The sequence below is a fragment of the Harpia harpyja genome, chromosome 11 (genome assembly GCF_026419915.1).
Source record: "Harpia harpyja isolate bHarHar1 chromosome 11, bHarHar1 primary haplotype, whole genome shotgun sequence".
In the NCBI taxonomy this organism is placed as follows: domain Eukaryota; kingdom Metazoa; phylum Chordata; class Aves; order Accipitriformes; family Accipitridae; genus Harpia; species Harpia harpyja.
In genome coordinates, this window is record NC_068950.1 from 43,821,403 (window position 1) to 43,837,881 (window position 16,479).

The window sequence follows — 16,479 nt, forward strand, 5'->3', positions numbered from 1 at the left end:
TGAAAATTTACAGTAGCTCACTGTTTCTCAATTTCCAGTTTTGGCCAAGAGCAGCTTCATAAAAGTTTATGGCCAATTCGCTTTTCAGTCCAGGTATAATTTTATTTCAGTTCTCCAGAAGCACATAGCAATGGACGTTGCTCAGCTGCAGTTCTCCCTCCCTTTCTTCTCATGCCTCTCTCACAACAGCAGCTTTGGATGCAGGACCATTACACTGCTGCTGTGATTCAATACCGACAAATCATTGGGTCTTGCTTTGCTCCTCCCCACTGATGAGTCCCAAGATATTAGCTGTACATGCCACAGGTCAGCCTTTCTTCCCAAGAGGCTGATAACAAAAGTTGTCTCAGCTTCAACAGCTCGAGCAGGCCCAGTTTATCCACGCTCAACCAAAGAGCCTCTGGTCTGAAGAGCTGCGACCCCAACCTCCCCAGCTCCAATGCCAACACGAAGCTCAAGGAACTTGGCTGTGCACCAGTAAATTTTTTCAGCAGCAAGAAAAGAAAGCGACCTCCAGCCAGCATACTGATTCCACTGCTGCTCCTCAGCAAACACCCCAACCCGTGGCTACAGTCATTTCTGCAACACCTTGCCAAGCGATGGGGAGGGTGGGGGAGAGGCAGGGGCAGACGTGTGTAACAGCGAATCCACAAGCCACACTCTTGCACCTTCTCTGGCCCGAGCCCAAATCCGCAGTCAGCAGCAGTAAACAGGAAGCCACCACTGAACTCCATGACACACATGCGCACCCCAAGCAACCTCCTAACCTTCTTCCTCCTGCAAATACAGCTGTCAACAGCTGGGAGGAAGAGAATATCCATGTATGTAAAGAAGGGAGTCAGGGCCGCACTTTACTGGTCATCAGAGCTCCACGAGCTGAACGTGCTGCTGGCCTGGGAAGGGCAGCACCCTAAGGATTATGTACATTGCAAGAAGGGTTTTACAACAGAAAAGCTGTGACTTGTATAAGCCATTTCCAGGCTAAAACCTGGAAATATTTTTTTAATATATTAAATCATGTCCCTTATGAAACAGACTTCCACCTGGTGAGGTAGAAAAGCACCTCGAGGTACTACCAAGCTACCTGTCACCACCCCTTCTCACCACTTCAGCTGTGCCACTGCTGATGTGGTTGTAAGGTCCAGCCTCGATGCCAATTTATCCGTGTAGGTCGAGATGCAGTGCTGTGAATACTGGACTGCGGTACTTCTGGAAGGATCAAGCAGAACAAGAATTATGCTAGGACCTAAAAATCTCGGAAAAGGCAGGACTGAAGACATCACTCGAAATCAATAAAGCTGTTGCCATGAAAAGTGGCTTTAAGACCTTACTACAGCTTTTAACTACCTTTCCTGTAAAGAGCTTAGTACAGTAAATGTGAGTAAGCAAATATTAAAAATAGCTACGCAGGGACACTCTTGTTCAATCATTTTTAGCACTGACTCAAACATGTATGACTCACCCCGAGTACCTCCTGCTGTATCTTCTTTCCCAGTGCTGGCTCTAACATCTCTTACTTTACATAGTGGACAACACCACTGCTGATCTCGAGACCTCCAGGATGGAGGGATCGTGTGTGTCAATGCTCACCACTAAAGTTTCATCAGAATTTTCTACACGTTCTTTCAACCTTCAGTGATCATTTCTAAGTAAATAATTCACAGGATTATGCTACAAAAGGACTGAAAGCCAACATTAAAAAGGACTAGAAATTAAGGAGTTGTCACGCTTAAATCACTCTCAAAAAGTTCAACAGGCAATTACCAAGCATCTTGCTTCAGAAAATACTTTCTTACCCTCTCTCCCTCCTAGCTGCAACCACGCCAAGTTACTGAGTCGCCCTCTAACAAGACCATCCTCCTAGAAATCCACAAGTTGTGTAGACAGGCTTTCTGAACGCAGTATTTCTGCCACACTTTGTTCAAACCACTAAAAAAAAAAAAAAAAAAATCAGAGAAAAACCCTTCTAAAAGAAGTCTTAGTCTTATTTACTGGAGTTTACAGGAACTAGTGGTCACATACAGGGAATTTCCACATAGTTAAGTTCGTAACTTTTGTACTTCAACTGTACATTTACGATCAAAACAGAGGAGAATGGAAAAGCCATTACAAAACCTTTATAATAGATGTACAATTTAATCAAGACTAATCAAGCTAATCAGATATCAATTACAATCTGTTTAATACTACATATACACTATAGGTGGCAATAGGTGATCCTGTATATTTTAAATAGTTCTGGAGGACTGCTTATGTATATATGTGCTTAAAAATCATATATACCAAAGTCTTTGCCAAATTCGCAGTAATATCCCCTAACCCAAATAACTTAATTTTCACACTCACACCTTAAAAGAGAGCATAAAGAAAATGACAAAGGGAAGAAGAGCGGGGCGAGTGGTAGCAAAGCAACATCATAGAGTTAATCAGCATATATAGCCTTCAGAAGTTATGTCAAGTTTTTATTACATCTTCACTTCTCATTGACAAAATAACAACAGTATGTTTCTTTTGGGGTTGAGTGGCTTTTTTGTACATGAAGGGAAAAGAAAATGCAGGAGGAGAATCACTATCCTGAAACCTTTAAGAAAAAATACTTCATATTTTATGGAAGTCCCAAGTTGCTGAGTGCTATATTTGCACTACTCTATGAGGTACCTTATGCATGAATTATTAATAGTAACTTTTTCTCTGTATTATGTTGTGCTAGCCTTAAAAATTATCAACACCTGCTCTTCTTTGCCAAGAAAAGCGCAACATGACTAGTTTGGGGGATGTTTTCAGCGTTAACTCAGAAGAGAGAGAGGATAGATAAACATCATGCCCAGACTGACCCATTTGCTTAACTATCAAACAGCACTTGCCTGCTTCCAAAACTAAGAAAAACCAGCAGTAATAAAGTCCGAGCTCAAACTGTCAAGTCAGAAAAAACAGGAACTGTGCTCTAGAATTGGGGTTTCATATTTCCGCTTTTGAACTTGATACCAGAACTAACAATATATTTTGTGTCTAAGAGACCATGAGAGACAAAATCTTCTGAATTTAGGGGGGAAGGGTAGACTTAAAATCAATTATTCGCCACAAAGACTTGGTTCTAACTTGAACTAAACAGAGACAGTAGCTTCACACACCGTGTACTCCTTTTCGTACTTCTATGAAGGAGAAAACACAGAAGAGTGAATACAACTGAAAAGGAAGGTCCTCCCGTGAAACCCCACCGCCAGGAAATTAGGAAAGACAGAGGAAAAAAAGAACAGAAGGAGAGAGGCAAGTCTGAGGAACTTTAAATCACACCTCTCCCCTGTTTTTATACACTGTGATGAAATTGGATGTTTTTACAATTACAATTCCAAAGCCTGGATTTCAAAACTAAGAACTATTGGAGAAAAAGAACTTTGAAAAAGCAGCTGGGCACTTCATGCTTTGCTCCAGGTCTGCAGCCAGACAATTTGCAAATACCACAGCACAGCTATTCTGGGCAATAAATATTTAACTGTAGTGGGCAATACTTCCTACAAATAATACTTAGAAGAAAAAAACTTTGGGGACCAAATCTGTATGTTAAAGCACATGCAATTCTGTAGAAAATAATGAAAAATAAAACCAGAAGGTGCACCGTGCGTACACTAACTGCCGAGTACACAGCCTGTTAGCTCAGCAGTCCAAGATGGCTACTTAAGCCTTAGCTTTAAATACTCTTAACCATAAAAGTACTTCCTTTTTTCTGACCTTAAAAGCAACTTAGAAATTTAATTGCAAGTTAACACACAGGATTCTTAACAACAAAACCTCTTTCAAGTTTCATTACGTGGTTGGTTTATTCTAACATACAAATATCCCCAATCTTAAACCGTTCAGCCCTTACAAAAACTAGTGATACCACATCAGCCATTCTGCATCATTTACAGAAGCCTGTGGATTTTAGGGAGACTAGAAGCTTCACTCCAAACCACTGCCCTAAGTCACTGTAATTGCCAGAAGGCTGTTATCCCATGAAAAACTGACTCAAAATGCATCAACACATTAAAAGAATCATAATGCTTGACTAGTTTCAGAATTTAAAGACCACTCAAAAAAAAATTTATTTGTAACCTAACACACTGAAATAGTATTTTAGTAAACATGAAACAAATATTAGTTACATGAAGCAGATCTCCGTATTGAAAGGTTAACTAGAGACTTCAGAGAAAACTCACAGAAATTATTTACAAGTGATCTCTACAAATTTATATATTTTTTTTAGAAAAAATTATCTGTAATTCCTGTAGTAACTTGCATGTATCAGCCCTCCAGCAATTTTCTTAAGCAATCTGAGAATTATCATATGAACTTCACAGAGAGGAAATACCCTGGTTTTCAAACAACTAATCAAAATCTTTCCCTGTGTCTTACAAGCTAGAAATCTGGCTGTAACCAAGCTGCATTTCTGCCTTGGTGTTTACTTCTATGTCGCGAAGTACAACCGGTTCATTTTCTCAAATGGCTAAAAGCACATAAATCGTACTTAACCAGAAATTACAAAGCTACATTTCCTTTTATGTACGCGAATTCTGTGTATATGCAGTGGTTACCTTTAATATGCAAGGTTATTTGCAGTTAAAAACGGGCTATTGCGCTTCTCTATACCATTCTAGATGCTATCTTTCCATGCAAATAGAAAAAAAAAAAAATTATTTCCCTCATTCTTAAGGGGAAATAAGCTCAGAAAACCCCAGGGTGCTGCCGGTCTATAGACATTAAACAAGTCGGCAGTGCAGAACTTGTCACTTCCATGTCTGTGCATCACGATGACTACCACCACAATACACAACAACCCACCCAGCGGACATCACCTTTGTATCTCCCTGAACGCCGTGGTGGAAGCTCCTGGCACCACTTCTCAAGCGTCCTGAGGATTACACAGATCCCACTCAAACCCAGCTGATAATCCTACAGCAGTACTCCATCCTCACAGACTTCTGAGGCATAAAGCAGGGGGGAAGAGGGGATTTCAGCACTCCCCACAATTTCTCCTTTCCACTCCAAAATGTGTCTTATGCCAGCACTCAGGGTGGGAGATCATCTTTGGAGATATATTTAACAGTTTCTGCTCTGGCAGGATCTTCACCCACGTGGAACAAGGATGTTCATACCAAGTCCGTTCCACTCCACGCCACTCCACTCCTCTCAAACCACAGGTTCTGGAGCAGAAGAAGAGGTTCTCGATAATGCTTGTCAAAAGGGCTCATGCACAATTTTTTTTTTTTTTTTAAATGCACAACACCTACAGTTATGAGAACCTAAACTTCTCATTTTATCTCTTCTTACCAAGCCACCAGAAAGCTCACTCTCAGTATCCATTGGGTTCCAACAAGAACCCATAGCCTTTTTTCCCTCCGCTCCAGTGTTCAGTGCACAATTAATCTCTTAATCTGTTTTGAAAATCTGAAAGTCTAGTGGAACAAGACATGCAGAAAACACTCTCATGAGCAAATTCACCTGAATTTAAGCAAAAAGGCCACAAGCCTTTTCCACAAAATCAGCAAGAGTAGAATTCAATTCCTAACATCTGCAAAGAGAGAGAAATCTGAGTGCCACTATTTCGTTATCAATCATAGCAAGAATGCAAAAGTACACTTAGAGATTCAAGAGAGATTCAGAAAAACTGCTCTACTTTTTTTTCTTTGATGATAATAGAAGACCTGATTTGTTAAGTGTTAAACACATTGGAAATACCATACCACTTTGGTTTTGCCTCAAGACATTCCAAGAGCTAATGGACTATGACCAGAAGTCACTGAAATCAGGGCAAAGGACTTAATTTAAGCTGCTTTAAACTTTGTTTTCTGCTAGTTATCATCACATACTTAATCTAGACTCCTCAAAAATATTTCTGACAAAAACTCTGAAAGAGCCACCGTGCCATTTTAGCTAGGAATGATGAAAGCTTAATTGAGAATTACAGAAGCCAAAACCACCATTTTTAAATCTTGCAGATTCTTTTCTGTTTACTGTAACAAGAGAGCAAACAGATGCGGCAAGAGAAACAGAATAAGCATGCCAGATATTCCAATAACAAGCCATTTGTTAGTAGTAGTTATCTTTTTTTTTTTTTTAAAGGACTGAAACACACAAATTTAATCTGGCAATGAATCCAGCTACAGAATTAAATTAAAAATGGACATATTGAGGTGTTAATTTTATTAAACCACAACTTCCATATCACAGTCTCAGGCAGAGGCAGTTGGAGCAGGCTGCCTGGGATGTCCCCAGTTGGGTCGTTCATCTCTCCGCAGACAGAGACTCTACAGCATCTCTGGGCAGCCTGGTCCCGTGTTTAACCACCCTCACAGTACTAAGTGTTACATGAAAGATGCTCCAGCCTCTTCATCATGAAAGAACTGTTTGGTGTACAAATTAAAAGCGTTACTTGTTTTCTTAAGCATAAGATGACATTTTGCCTTACAAAAAACCAATCAGGATCAAATTACGATTTTTCTTTTCCTAAATCCAGAGCCTTTAACTTAGAACAAAGTCACAGCTATAAAATCGTAACAAGAAAGAGAAAAGAACACAAAATTATTGTAAAATGAATTGGCCTGAGCCCCTCCTTCCCCCATTACTCATGCTTACACATGAAAAAATACAGCAGCTAATTTTTTAAGGTCACAGCTTACAGAAATGAACAGGATCAAATGCAAATCAAACCAGGAAGATTAAACTCAGCTGTAAACTAAGAAAACCTGATGCTGGACTCAGTATGCAAAATCAAGACAGAACTCTCCAACAGCATTTCTAAGTCATCGATTTATTGCTGAATGCTTACTACTGAAGAACACCCACACATCTCCACATTATTTGACTTCTCCGGTCAAACGCCCAATAAGGTACCTTCTCCTCCTACCCCTTTAAAAGACGTTTTATAGCTCATCCCTAATTATGGATGAGACTGAGACAGATGAAGGAAAGGAATTACCCCATTTTAGCACATTTTATAATGGGATGTTCATGGAGTAGACTGCTTGCTGCTCTGCAGAACTTGCCTGTATGCCATATTACCTACCCTTAAGAAGAGACTGATTCTCAAGTTAAGTCCTGAAAAATTAATCTCTGTTAACATAGAGATATAACATATTAAGCTTCTTCTTAAGCCTTTGGTTGGGGCTCAGGAAATTCTATGTTAGTGTTTGTAGGCTGTGCCCTCTTTGAGTACACACCATGTAATGCCCCACCAAAACCAGTAGAATAGCTTTGTAAGGACCGTAAGTGTGTATTTGTTTACTAGATTACGATCATTATGTCAGTCTTGCCTGCTAATTAAACTACTCTCAACTTTCCCTGTCTCTGAAAGTGAGTACCAACAGGTTTTGAAAAACAAACACCTTGAAATGGTCTGGGAAAGCTACTGATGTCCACTGCTTTTAAAAACTTCTAAACCGTATCTAAGAGAGGATTTTCTTTTAAAGCATAATTCAGTCATTAGGACATAACCTAAAACATTTCTAAAATTACTTTGGCTGTGAGCAGAGCCTAGTGAAGATGTTACTATTTTACTGGTGGTTATCAGTCTTTGCTGGCAAAAAAGGGAAGCGTACATGGTTCAACCGCAGGGAGGGTGGCAGTACCTGCCAACAGAAAGGGAGCAGTAAACACCTCGGGGATGGTACATCTCAAGTGGTCGTGTACATATGTGCAAGCTGGCTTGGCCTTGAATGCAGAACTAGTGCTGATTAAATTGCTTTAAAAATGTGAGCTGAAATGTGTGGTACATCTTATTTCCAGGCGGAGCCATGCAAAAAAGTTGCAGTTCTACAAAAGCCTTTGCCAGCTTCAGCAAAATTAGCAGGAAGAGACAGCGGTTTGCATCTCAGCCGTATTTTAAAGGCTGAACTCACCACAAAGCTTGGGACAAATTAAGTTCTTTATGTAATTACTCAGCTTCACTGATATGCACTGATTTGCCTGTGCGAAACTGAACTTGCGTAGAACTTCGGAGTTCACAGCGTATATGTACACAAACAAGCACAGCAGTTTACATTAACTGCTAATTAAACTTCATCAAGCAGTTAAGTAATGAAGATATAATGGACTGAAAAAGTCCAAAGGAATTTGTTCATCAAAGAAAGCATTAAACAATTAAACATTAAACAATCTCAAGGCACGCAATAAGGTTGTGCCAGCATAGCAGAGGTGAAGGTAACGCGTGATCCAGATCTCTCTCCCTAAAGAGTCCTACCATAGATTTATAGGTTGGCAGGTCCTGCCCTTGTCACATAAAATTAATTCTTCAAGTATACAGAGCGAGAGGGTGGTTCTATATAAATGCTTCTCTGCATGCTAAATGACGCATAAAGCACGTCAATAGGTATATGCTGTGGTGCAACTCAGGTCTAGAGAAAACTGTTTTGTGTATGCTGGGCTATATGGAGAAGTTAAACTGCTTCCACTTAAAAGCATATTGGCATAGGCAGGATTTTCACGACACAGTGTCCAAGTTTGCCCATCCCTGTGGAAAGCAGGGGAAGGAGCTGATGAGAAGTCTTCTGAGCCGGAACAGGTATCCATCAGAGTACACAAGTTGCTCAACTGAAGGGGTGACATGCCACAACAGGAGTGCCTTAAGATAACACTGCTGTGATCTGCAATGTGAAACCACCACGGCCTCGACGATAACCCAGTAGCACTGCTTACCTCCTCCCTCCGCACATGCGTTGTAAGCCAAGAAAAATGTGGGCTCATTCTTCACTTAATTCAACAGCAAACTTCCAAGAACACAGTGTTATTAAACCTGGAGATACCACACACTTTTATTGCAAGGTAAACTTTCAGTCAATACCAACAAAGGACGAACAGTTAATCTGTACACAGCCAAGCTAACATCACCAGCATCTTAGGTTTTAGGTGCTTAAGGCTGTGCTGGCACATACTGAGTATTTGGGATTTAAAAGGTGCCTTTTTTTAAGCCAAGTGAGCCCTCTGTTTGCTGATGTATCTTGCTTATATAGATGTAACTTGGCCATGTTGCAAGTCACATGTACAGGAAGCTGAAAGGACTGTAAAACCCACAGGACTTTTTTCTTTTTTAATTTGGCAGAAGATAGCTGTTCTTCTTTTGCAAAAATTAAGCTCTTTAAGCCAGCTACCCCTATGTGTCCTTTCACTTACCACCTGTGGCTTTGACAGTGAAATCAAACCCATGCTCCCCTGTATTAATCAATTCCACACCTATAAGAAAGGCATTCTTGGCCATGAATTACTAGTAAAGGAAGTGCTGGTATAAAATACCACAAGCTGATTTTTTCCAGGTGATGCTGGTGGTAAGACAAAGGCTTCCAGGTGAGAATCCCAGTTGGCAATGCTTGTGCTAGTGACTTGCATCTACCTACAACACATTCATTGGGCTATGGGGGCTTGTTCTGTATCATCAGTAAACACAACCTCTACATTCCCTTCATGAGGGCAATGACACAGCAGCATGAACACAAGAAGAAGTTTTCTTGGCAATGAACAGTCATAACCCCTCAAAACAATGGGGATTGGACAGGTTCCTTTTCTCTGAATACACCAGCACTTTCCAGAATCTGGATGAACTCTTGACTACTCCTTGTCTTTAGGGGACAGAGTTATTAACAGACTTTCTAAAAATCAATACAGAACAGTCAAAATACATTTAAGCCATTCTCCGCCTAAGCCAGGCACTTACGTTTCTATTAAAAAAACAGTTAGAAAAGTCATGAGGTATATAACAGCATTTCAGAAGAACATGGTGTCCATTACAGCCTGCAGACCACTCAAATAGACTTTACCATTAGAAAGAGTGGAAGGCAGCCAGTGCTAAGTTTTGGAATTGCAGCTGTTACTTCAATAATTAAGTCAAATGCACCTTTCTCTTCCTTCAGCTTAAGTCTTAAGAACAAGAAAGAAGGGCAGAAGATTCAAATAAGGAAAAAAAATACAGTTTAATACAAATGCAACACAAATCAATAGCAGGAAAAAGCAAAAGGAAAACAGTGAATTTGTAATCTTTTGTTTTCAGAGGAGAGGATAACTCCTGTAAACAGAGTGCTGCAGCACAGGTGATAGAGCTGTAAAGTGTCACCACAGAGGTTGATACATACAGGTCAGGCTCACTGATTTAACTGTCTGGTTCCTTCTGAACTTTTAAACTCTCTAAATAGATGGGCTCTGGCAATTTCAAAATTATTAGCCTCTGTTTTGCCATACTTTGAGGAAAAGTGAAATACAGAAGTGTTCAGGAAGTGAAAGGTTATTTCTTGTGCGTCTTCAGTAAACATGAAAGACACTGAGTGTACAAGAAAACCATATAAAGTGAACTGCAAATGCCAGCTTATAGTTGTTCTTGATGAAAAACCTCAGAACTGAGGGTGGCCACACTTTCTTTCCATGCAGGAGGCCACCAGCTTGAGTTAAGATGCGAGCGTGACATCCTAGGGACAAAAAAACCAACCCATGCAAAATAACAGATTGAAATATAAAAGACTGAGCCTAATGCAACACTTGAAGTATAAAAGGTACCAGCTAGCTTTTCTTCCCCGTAAACATCTAATGCCCTACAAATTAACACAGCTTTATCAAAACAACAGCAAAAAAAAAAAAAAACACCCCCCAAAAAAACAAACCCAAACAAAAAACCTGCTCTGAATTTGTTGTTATACTCTGGTAAAATCCAGAGCAGCGCAGAGATGGGTATTTATGGATGGCAAGTAACAGGAAGTTATTTAGACTGTACAAGTGCCAAGGCTTTTAAGGTTCGTTTTGTTGATATATCTCTTTGTGCTGCTAGCGTCTCAAATGAGTATAAAAGTTAGTTCTGCCAAATTAATTTCCTGAAAAACTGAGTCCACATACAAACAAATTTCTTCCAAGTGTTCCCTCTCCTCCCTCGCTCCTCTGTCCAAGTCACAGATCTAGCATGGTCTGCTTCATTTTTCCTTATCTAAAAAAAGTAAAAGGCTTACATCTGTCCTTCCTCCTGACATGAAAGGTGTAAGGGTTTTTCCGGACCTGCTGTCTCCAGCACAGCCCTAGGCACGGTAGCTCTCACAGCAGATCTAAGTACAACCTCCTAGGTTGAACAAGAATGTCTTCCTGTTCAAAATAACATGAGTCAATATTACTTCAATCTCAACTTCCAGCTAGTAAAATTAAGTAGTTTAAAAGATGTGAAGTTGAAAACCAATGAAGTTATTTTGACAGAATATGCCCCAGATTGAAGGGTAATTATTAAGAGTACCACTAATAAAATCAAATATTTCAATACCCTGCTAAATTCCAACTGGGCCACGTGATTAGGCAATCCAGACTCTGCTCAGTCTTCGAATAGCTGGAAACGACAGGAAACAAAACACTCAAGTAACAGAACAGCACTTGGTGTCCAAAATTGCTACAAACTTGCATTATATTCATGTATTGGTGCCTCAACAAGCTGCGGTCCCTCTCAGACCAACTCCGCAAACAAGGGAGATTGCGTACCACAGCCTGAGGAATGTGCAAATTTTCCTTTAGGAGTTTTCTCCTGGAAGTATGAATAGCAGTTGTCACTTAGATTTTGCGTTCAAAGGGAGTTAAGCCTTTGGGGACTGGGGAGGGAATGCAGCATTTCCAGAAGAGAGTGGGGGAGAAACATGTCGAAGGAATAAACAGGTTGTTTAGCCAAAGTCAGGCACTGGCCAGGGACACAGCTGAGACGGAAACACCCCAGGGCTTCTAAACCCATCAAATGCTGCCTTATATGCTTATCCACCTGCAGACTGACCCCTTATCTTTGTGAACCCTCCTGTTCCCTCCTCCAGTACACACACAGGCAACCCAAGTCTTGACTCATGGTAAATCCTACATGCTTCAAAAGTCAGAGAATCTAGCATTAAATACTGAAGTTATTCAATTTATTAGCAGACCCTCCTTTATGTAGCAGACCAGCTTCAAAGAAGTCCAAAAAACTTCATAGAGCAAAGCTACCAGATACATGCATTTATGATGGTTGAGCTTCTTGAAGCCAGTCACCTTGTAAAAGCTTCTTTACTAGCAAGCCCCTGCTACTACTTTGGGAGCTCCATAGCTACAGCAGAACAGTGACTTGGTATTTCTGGAAGACCGTTTGTTTACTATCAGAACCGCTGACAAAGCAGAATCAATAGCAACACCAAGCCACTTACTGCAAGACAAACAATTTTCCTATTCTTTAGTAGCTACAACTGCACTTGTTCAGAATCTTAACTCTGCAGGTAGGTTCCTCCTCAAACAAAAACTCCACCCTGATTTTTCCCAGGCTTTCACCACTACCTTGCACCATAGTTCAGGATGATGTATACATCCTTCACTTTTCCATCAACTTCCAGTTCTTTCCCTTTATTTCCTATCTTACCTTTCACGTCCTGCAGGGGTAAAAAAGTCTAACAGAACAATTTTATGGGCCAGCTGTTTTAAAGTGTAATCATAATCACATAACATGCAGAGAACCATATTCATGTCACTTAACCAACTCACGGTGTCAGAGGCTGATAAAAGGTAATGATGTGCAATTTAAGTGGTACACACTATACTTTTTCCAAGTAGAAGCTGCTCTTACAGTTTCCTGTAGCTCAGGTTTTCTGTCAGTTACGCAACTTATGGTACATTTATATAACCAGTTCAAGGAAAAAAACAAGAATTACTCTAGCCAGCAAAATCATTTGTAGTTTTATAAGCCCTTCAGCATGAAGAAAAATGTCAGGACTTGTTCCTTAAAAATCCACCTGTTTTCAGCAGGCCAGGACATTAAAACCACTAAATCACACTTCCTCACTTCCCACCCTGCCCCCCCTTCCCAATTTCAATCAAGAGAAATTGCAACCAATTTGCCCAAGAGAGCCATCATCAGCTTCTTTTTCCAGTAACCTAGTACTTTTTAGCATTGTTTCAGTTTTTGGAAGGATCAGGTGAATGGGGAAAACAAATACTGGTCGAGGTACCTAAAGCCCTGCTAAAGATATCAAGTGAGGGAGCAGAATAATCCCCCCTAATCTTGTCACTTCATGTACTGTACAGAAACTATAGCAACAGATGGAAGTAACAATTTAGCTGCCAAACACCCAAAATGCTGTTCTTTTGAGATTCCACTTCTTGATGAGGTTCAAGCATATTTATCTCACCCTACTAGCAAAACTGAGCAGTATCAGTCCATGAAAAAGCTTTCTTTGCAAAAGGCACACTCTGAGTATTAACTGAATCATGTGCTTGAACTGTAAAAGCCATTTTCTATCAATACGGCAAGTGTTTGCCATTTACCAATACCTGAAATCTAATTGCATTTTAAGTGCTTTAGAGATCTAGAGCAACTCTGAGCGTGTTTACAGGAATAATGCCCACTCTTTAAGAAATTGCAAACTGTTGGACAGGCTACAAAAGAAAAAATTGAATATTGCCACTTTATCATCCAGAAGAAAACATTTTGTCATTTTTAATTGGACACGAGACACGTCAGGAACCAAGACCCAACTCGGTCTCTCCATAACCTGGCTTCTCAGCGTGCTTTCTGGTTCATCGGGTCTCATAACAATACTTTTCACAGCTAAATACAAACCAGTCTTAAGGGTTTGTTTTTATGTGTAAAAGCTTTGATCTCTCAAAACAACTCACACCAAACATAGTGTACAGATTCAAGGGTTCTCCATTTGGGTTTGTGCTGTATTTTGAACCTCTCTTCCTCATACCAAGTTGGGCAGCAGCAAGGTGCCAAGAAACCTGAGGCCGGTTCTGCAGGTGAAAAACGTGTTTCACCTCCAACTCGAGGGAGGATGGGGAGGTATGTGGTAGGAAAGAGGTGAAATATTCCTGCCCGCAACAGCGGGCATCACTGTCAGGATGCTGCCTACGAAAACGGAAACATTTTTCCCCTCTACACAAAAAAGGGAAGCTGGTTTCTGTGAATTCACTCTTTTATTTGCAAGACACTGAACTACTACAGAAGTGTCCATCTAAACCTACTGAATTACTATCACTTATTCTTCCAACCAAGAACCCTGGGTTACTTCTAGCCACCCAAAGAGGTAAGGTAAAAGAATTAAAGCAAGTTTAAATTGCATTCTCTGTTTCGACTAAGGAAAAAAATGAGTTTAAAAGGTACGTTCATTTAACTCACTGAATCTGTCCAGTGACTGTTCAGGTATACTTCAGCTTTTTGCTTTGCAATTGATACAGGTTTGCTTTCCAAAGCTTTTGTGTCAAGATATTCTCTCCAGATCTTGCTTCTCATTTGTTTTTAAAATAAACTCATTGAACAGACAACTCAATTTGGACATACAGAAACAGCATACGCTTGAACAGTTCAAGATTTACAGAATCCACCTCTCAAAAAAGGCCACTTTGAAATTAATTCTGAAAGATTTTTGCAGTGCAGAGACTTCCAGGGGTTCACAAACTTAAAGCTACTCCAGTTCTGCGTTTATACTCTTGTGCAAATTTAAACCCACTCACCCTGGCTTTTTACAAGTTTTTCACCTAACATTTCCCAAAGGTCAAACGTTTGCAGTTTTGCTCTGTACGAGCATAGTATAGTCTCTGTTCCACTGGGCTTTGGTGTAAACGGCTTGCGGATACTTAGACAAGTAAGATATTTAAGGAGAACTGAATCACTAAAAATAATTTGACAAAAACGCTTGTAAAATCTGCCTGCAATCGCTAACTTTTAACATCACAAATGACAGCAAGAGACTGATGTGATCTGTTGTTTGCTCAGACATGAGCAGCATGTCCTTAGCTGGCTCTGTATTTCAAAGCACCTGCCTCGGTATCACCTAGCACAAACCCAGATCAAGGTGCAACTTCCTGTGTGTTTTAAAAACAAGTACCAGGAGGAAATGCCTACCACTCCCCATATATGGTCAAAACTGAACTTAATACTGAGCTTCAGCAGCCGTGAATAAAATGGTACCAACGTACATACATTCTGCTCAAGAAAAAAACTGCAGAGAATCTTCTACGAGCAAGAGTTAAATTGGGCTAATTGGAGTTAAGTTCAAACAGCAATGCAACTTTGAATTATTTCCATCTTCCCCCCCAAAAAACAACCACACAAAAAAAAAAGAAAGAACAAAACACCAAACTTTCTTGCACTGCACTTACCTGCCCTCCGGGTCTCTATGCCTCAAAATACACAACCCCCATCCCTAATCCATCGGAACAGCCGCCCCGTTAGCCACACGCTTCCCCAGCACCACCCCATCCTCCTTCTAAGCACAGACCCGAAGTCTCTTTAAACAGAGCCGGCTCCAGCCTCTCCTGCCACACCAAGCGACTGCCATGTTGTCTTTCTGCCATCAACCTACACAGTTAGCAGCAGGGCTGACATGCTTCAGACTTTTTTTTGCATCCTGGTTCTCCTCATCTATGAGCTTTCTACGTGCATTTTGAAAATCCCACCTCAACAGGACTGTCCAAACGACGCAGCAAATGTCTTCCTGCACACACGTACAGCAGAATTGTATTTTTAGGTGTCTGGAGAAGGCGGAAAGCAGGCGCAACTTGCCAACTGCCAGGTTACCTGCTCCACATCCCTGCTTGCGCTTTCGGGTGACAGATATCAAACCAACAGGTGACCTGCCTGCAGGATGGCTGTCACCACCCTCGGGGCAAGGAGCACCTACAGAGAGGGATGTCCGAAAAGCGTCTCTATCCTTTATACAGCAACAGATGCCAGACTGACAGCTGGACCCAATCAATTTTTCCAAGCCCTTAATTTGCACAGAAGTGCAAGGCAGCAGTATGGCTAAACAGCTCCGCTCGCAAAGACGGCCGAGGACTCCCGTAAGCTCACGGGGGGCTCCGAGCTCAACCCGTAAGCCCCTCGCAACACTTTAAAAACTTCATTTCACCCATTTCCACCAGCGGGCAGAACCGAAGTGATTTTCATTCCGGTTCCTCCTATCACCAAAACCCGGCCTCACCCGCAGGAGCCACCGCTCGCCGAAACGTGGCTCTGAAAACCCCTTCCCAGCCCGACACTGCCCGCGGGGGGCCCGTCGTCGTCGTCCCCCCGTCTCCGCTGAGGAGAACCCAAACGGCACCGCACACCCGGGCCCGGCCGCCGCGCTGAGCCCGGGAAGGGACCGACGAGGCCGCCGGGGGAAGCCCTGCGCCGTCGGCCATCTCGGGAGCTTCCCTCAGGGGAAGAGCCCGCCGCCCGCCCGCGCACACACACACACACACACACCCCCTCCCTTCCCCGGCTCCCCTCAGGCCGGGGCCCGGCTGGGGGGAGTTGGAGGCGGGGAGAGGGGGGACACAACGATACGCGGTAGCCCGCTCCGGCCCCACTCACCGCGTCCGTGGCCGAGCGCCGCTCAGCCGCGGGGCTGAGGAGGCGGGGGGGCCGGCCCGGCCCGGCCCGGCGCGTCCGAGAGCGAAGCCCGCGGTCGATCGGCAGCGGCAGGGCGGCGGTCCCGGTACGGCGGCGGCTGTCGCGGCGCCCGGCCTGCGGAGCATGCGCCGTCCGGCCCGGGG

At 42.1% G+C, this 16,479-nt stretch overlaps 1 protein-coding gene across 5 annotated transcripts in view; it reads right to left on the bottom strand.

Moving 5' to 3' along the window:
- Positions 1-16,441, bottom strand: part of JAK1 (Janus kinase 1) — a 63,999-nt gene extending 47,558 nt beyond the window's left edge. For 2 of the 5 annotated variants that reach the window (XM_052800382.1, XM_052800378.1), the window contains exon 1: positions 16,298-16,441. The gene's annotated coding sequence lies outside the window, so the exon portion shown is untranslated. Of the gene's footprint in view, positions 1-1,796; positions 1,930-16,297 lie in introns of those variants that run through there. The other 3 variants (XM_052800379.1, XM_052800380.1, XM_052800381.1) reach the window with 3 other exon arrangements.
- Between the last annotated feature and the right edge of the window lie 38 nt (positions 16,442-16,479).